This window comes from Rhinoderma darwinii, chromosome 9 (genome assembly GCF_050947455.1).
Source record: "Rhinoderma darwinii isolate aRhiDar2 chromosome 9, aRhiDar2.hap1, whole genome shotgun sequence".
Classification (NCBI taxonomy): Eukaryota; Metazoa; Chordata; class Amphibia; order Anura; family Rhinodermatidae; genus Rhinoderma; species Rhinoderma darwinii.
Genome location: NC_134695.1, coordinates 99,599,536 through 99,605,716, shown reverse-complemented (window position 1 = coordinate 99,605,716; position 6,181 = coordinate 99,599,536).

Sequence of the window (6,181 nt, the reverse complement as noted above, 5' to 3'; positions counted from 1 at the left end):
CTTTTGTACATTTTTTACCAGTTTGAAACTGAGAAAAGAGATCGTCATATTATGATAGATTTATGGATTTCTTCCGAGCGCTGTACACACGCAATGCATTAGGTAATAGCGTTTTCTCTGAAATAGCAATTATCCCCTGTTATAAGATGCACCATATTCATCTATGGTGTTATTAGATCAGTGGTGCTATTATAATTATGGTTATATCTATGGATTGCTGCATTTATATGTATTCCATGGAGCTAGTAGGCTAAGGGCTATGCCCTTTTGTATATGGAAGCTCTTGTGTCTTTTTGCCTACTGAGCATGCGTGTATGACGTATTTGGCGCATGCGCGGTAGGTCTATTTCTGTATATGGCGTAGACGGCATTGATTGGTTCCTTCTAGTGCTGACATGCGCAGTTGTGACTTGTAGATGCCAGGTACAATGAGTGGAGAGTCGGATCACTGAATTTTTAATTCCTTTACGTAATTTCTTTATTTATACACATATGTTTATGATTGATAGTTATTACTATCCCTAATAATTCACAATGTTTAGCACGATTTTATTAATTATTATATGAATTTTCTGTATACTTTTTGAATTGCTCTTCACACTTTTGTATATATGATATAATGTTTATTTTTGAATATACTAACTGTCACGATATGTGGGTGTGTGGGCCCACTGGGCCGCACTGCCATAGCGGGATGGCAGCTGGCCAAACTACAGTGTACCAAGTTAATATATATAGTCCAAGCACAAGGGTACCAGTGATAGTCCAGACAGTAGCAACGCCTGGGCACAGATGGGATCTTGATGGCAGGTGATGCATACGAGACAGATGACACCAGACGTGGTGTAACACAACAGACGTGGCAGATGGCAGAACTCAACTCCAACACTATAGCGGGCACAGGAACAACTACAACACGTGATACTGGATACAGGTAGCAGGGCATGGGAACAGGATAACACTAAGGGACTATTTGCAAGACTAACAGAGGAATATGAACAACGCTCAGGCAGTGAGCAAAAGGGCAAGGCCCTTCTTAAGTCCAGGGTGGTCATGGGCTAATTAGTGAGATTAAACATGTGTCCGCACCCTACGGGACACAGCAGAGTGGAGCGGTAGTGAGCGCTGGCGTCTCCTGGGTAGGAGATGCGGACCAGCGCTCCCAAGTCCATGGCTGCGGCCGTCAGGGGGTGAGTAGTCCCGACGGTCCACGGCCGTGGATGTTACACTAACATTGGCACTTGTTCTTATTAATTGTTTGATATATTGTAATTGGTGTTTTGCACTTTAAATACTTGTCATTTTTTGTATTATGTTATGCTTGAGAAAGGCTCCGAGGAGCTGAAACGTCGCATGGGTGAATAAAAGTTACTTGTTTTTTTGGATATGCTGCCTGAATTCCTTTTTTGTTGCCATTGTGTCGGAAAGCCGTATGTCGACACTCATTTCACCTACAGCTGCTACTTCATGGGACATAAGGTCTCCGGATATTACAACCTCTTTAATTCTACAAGCTATTCAGTTATCTTTATGGTAAAGTTGATACTTCCACGACTATGTCTTATTTATTAGATTTTGTGGCTTTCAGGACTCTTTTCTTTGTTCTCATACTATAAGTGAATTTTAAATCAACAAATTTAGAAAGACATGAAACCTCAATTCATAGTAACTATTCTCCATCCCCTATGCTCATATGACCTATCATTGGCCACAGAAATGCACAATGTAATACATTCCACCGTCTTTCATTATCATCCCTTTAAAGGAGCACTCCCACAAAATGTTTTATTCTCTGGCCCATTAGAGAGGCCCATTATGTAAATTGTGGTGAAGGTAATCTTCTTACCGGTGGCTGTATTTGTGAGTTATCCTCTCCCTTCTGGTCCTCAGCGGTGTCATGTGACCAGCAATAGGACTCTCCAACTGTCACAGCGTCTCATGTGTGGACAGGAAGTCAGTTTCTCCATTCATTCCTGTAAGACTCACATCGAGGCTGTGGTAGTAACGAATGGAAAAACTGACTTCCTCTCCGCACATGAGACGCTGTGACAGATGGAGAGTCCTATTTCTGGTCACATGACACCGCTGAGGACCAGAAGGGAGTGGATAACTCACAAGTACAGCCACCGGTAAGAAAATTACCTTAACCACAATTTACATAATGTGCCTCTCTATTGGGCCAGAGAATTAACATTTTTGTGGGAGTGCTCCTTTAATAATTTAGATTGTTAGCTTAATTGACCAAGCAATTTTGTCCTTTTATCCCCTGTCTGATGTATTTTGTCAATAAAAAGAGCCACGTTATGTTGATGGCCATTATGACAGCACTTCTCCATTGATAGGATACAAAATAATATAAAATCGGATCTTATATATTGTCCAATAACCCCCATGCACATGATGTATTGTATAGTAGATGGGCTCCCAGCTCCAATCCAAAAGGTAGGCAAAGTGAAACTATAAAATATAACATAAATAAATGCCGATGAATTCTTAATTAAACATTCTCCTAATATCACAAGATTGCGAAGACTCCTCCAGTTTTTAAATACATTCTCGCCATCTGTCTTAGGCAATCAACAGGTAAACAATGTTGCTGTTGGTTATTCACTATCAAATCCCAGTTGCCATGAACAGCTTGTCGTGTCTAACATCTTCTTCAGCTGGCGTTGGAAGATTTAAGACATAAAGTTCAAGGAAATATGCTGCAACATGTCTTGTTTTGATAGACATCAAGGAACAGAGGGAAAGGACTATTTTAGTAATGGGTGTAAGATGGTCCGAAAGACATTAACATAATGTTTGAGGTTGAGTTGTTTAGTTTCACTTGATGGCATGGTTCAAAGAATATATGTGAATTCAAGATAATCCTCTCACATTTTCTTCCAGATGTCAAATCATAAAGATTTAGACAAAACAAAATGGTTTTAAAATGAACTGAACAGAAGACAATTGTAAACTATGTAATAAGCTGTTTGAAATCAGGCATATTTTTTCTTGAATGTGTGAATTTCGACCAGATGTTCTGTTGTTGTCATTAAAATATCCTATAAATATAGTATATACATTTTTTCTTACTTCTTTGCTTCCCTATTTTCTGTATCGGTAGTAATTGTATCACTGAAAGAAGCCCCACCTGTAGCCCTGGACTCCTCATTGAACTGCTTGTTAGCTTTCAACTGTATTTAAGTAGTTATACAAAAACTAACAATAGACCAAATGTAGCAAAAGCAAAAAAGTTAGGCTACATTCAGACGAGCGTGCCCGATTTGCAGTGCAGCATCTACCATGAGGCAAGGTGAGCTGACAGCCTCAGGCGGCGCAGCCTAGCCGAAAGTGGGGGGCGGCATTTTGCACCAGGGACCGACTGGACCGGGGGAGGGGGCTTATTTTACTTAGCAGACGTGCCACATGATGGGCACGTCTGTGAGAACACTCCTCCTCCTCCTCCTCTCTGACGCTGTATGCGCGCCAGAGAGGAGCAGGTCTGCAGGAGGAGCGCTCTCTCCTCAAGCAAGATGACTAGTGACGAGACGCATGAGGTGAGCGGTGGACTGCTGTGATTACAAACTACCTCCTCTCCCTCTCTCTCCCTTTTCGTCTGAAACAGTCGGAACAGAGAAGAGGGGGAGGGGAGAGTTCACAGCCTCAGCGTCTGCAGAGAGGAAGCTCCGTGTCTAGTCCTCCCCTGTGTCCCTCTTCTGTGTCTCCTGTATCCCCTTGCTTCCCTCTCCTGTATAACCCTCCTCCCCTGTGTCCCCCTCCTCTCCTGTGTCCCCCTCCTCTCCTGTGCCCCCCTCCTCCCCTGTGTCCCCCTCCTCTCCTGTGCCCCCTCCTCTCCTGTGCCCCCCATCTCTCCTGTGTCCCCCTCCTCTCCTGTGTCCCCCTCCTCTCCTGTGTCCCCCTCCTCTCCTGTGCCCCCCTTCTCTCCTGTGCCCCCCTCCTCTCCTGTGTCCCCCTCCTCTCCTGTGTCCCCTTGCTTCCCTCTACTCTGCCCCCCTCCTCTCGTGTGCTGTGTCCCCCTATTCTTCTAACAGACCAGCTACTTCTGCAGCCTGTTATATCTGCTGTCCTGGGATGGGACATTTTCTAAAGCCCCTTCTGCTTCAGGAGACTGCATGAGAGATCCTACATAGAAGGTAAGTGTGTGTATGAGTGTGTAAATGTTTGTGTGTGTGTGTGTATCTGTGTGGATATATATGATTCTCGTCTATATATGAGACTGTCTGCATTAGAGATCCTACATAGAAGGGAAGTGTTTATATGAGTGTGTAAATGCGTGTGTTTTATATACAGTATATATATATATATATATATATATATATATATATATATATATATATACATATATATGTATATATAATCTATGTATGTGGATATATATGATTCTCGTGTACATATGATGCTGTAAGGACATTCACACATTGTAGTTTTGCAGCAATAATTTAGAAACTGTTTTTTGCTGTGCTTTTGTGTAAATAGTGGGAAAACTGATGTGTAGAGTATATAGTGTATATACTGGTATTGTGTGTGTAGACTGTGTAGCAGTATTATGCGTAGTGTATGTTGCAATATTATAGGCAGTGGCGTAGCTATAGGGGTCGCAGCGGTCGCAATTTCGACCGGCCCCAAAGCCAGGGGGGCCCGCAGCCCCCCGCACCACATCAATAAAAAGTTACTATAGTAAGTCGGGCCGCGGGCCCCTGTTACTATAGTAACTGACAGTACTTACCTTCCTGGTTCCGGAATCGCAGTGGAGGTCCTGACGTCACAACGCTATGCGCCGCACACAACATTGTGATCCTGGATAGAGTTAAGACAGAGCTTCCGCCGCGGCTGAAGAGGAGGGTAAGATTAATATCCCTGTCTGCTGAAGCTGATTGGCCGGGAGTCGGACCCCACCAATCAGCTGTTTTGAAGGGGCCGCAGCACTCGTACGAGAGCTGCTTCCCCTTCATTCCAGTCACTGGTTTACACTGTGAATCAGTGTCGGCGATTCACAGTGTGAGAGAGTCTGGGAAATGAAGGGGAAGCAGCTCTCGTACGAGTGCTGCGGCCCCTTCAAAACAGCTGATTGGCGGGTCCCGGGAGATGGACAACGACACATCAGCTATTGATGGCCTATCCTGAGGATAGGCCATCAATGTTTAGGGACTGCACAACCCCTTTAAGCCTACGATGTAGCAGGCTTAGAGGGCCCATTAGACAGGATCCTGTCTGCTGGGCCCTGTATCTAAGCCAATCACATGGTAGGCTTAGATACATGGCCCATGTGTGATCCTGTCTGATGGGCCCTGTATTACTGTATAAGATTACTGTCAGCTGGACCCTGTATCTAAGCCTACCTTGTGGTAGGCTTAGATACAGGGTCCCACAGACATTATCACACATGGGCCCTGTATCTAAGCCTAACACATGTGTTACTAATCGTTTTTTTGTGTGTTTTCTTACAGGTTCGGTCGTTGGACGACGTCGGATTCCAGGACTACTTCGATGACGGCTTTTTTTTATTATCAATAAAATGGTTAATGAGGGTTGTGTGGTTTATTTTTATTTAAATAAAATATTTTTTCTATGTCTTTGTGTTTTTTTTTAAACTATATTACTACCGCCTCAGTAATGGCCGCCGGCTGATTGACAGCATCCTTTGCTAAGGCGGGGCTTAGTGTTAGCCGGTGCAGTGGCTAACACTAACCCCCTTTATTACCCCGGTACCCACCGCCACCAGGGGTGCTGGGAAGAGCCGGGTATGATCCAGTACTTGACCATCTGTAGTGATGGTCGGGTAATGGGGCGGCCGCAGGCTGGTATTATCAGGAGGGGAAAGGCCAAAAACAGTGGCCCTTCCCACCCTGGTAATGCTAGGCTGCTGCTGCTTTATTGTATCTGGCTGGTTATGAAAAATGGGGGGGACCCCACGTCATTTAAAAAAAATAAAATAAAAATAATTGGAAAGAACGATGTGGGGTCCCCCCCAATTTTCATAACCAGCCAGATACAACACAGCAGCAGCAGGCAGCATTACCAGGGTGGGAAGGGTCACTGTTTTTTGCCTTCCCCAGCCTAATGATACCAGCCTGTGGCCGCCCCGGTGCCTAGCCTTTACTACAGATGGTCGGGTACTGGTTCGTACCCGGCTCTTCCCAGTACCCCTGGTGGCGGTGGGTATCTGGGTAATAAT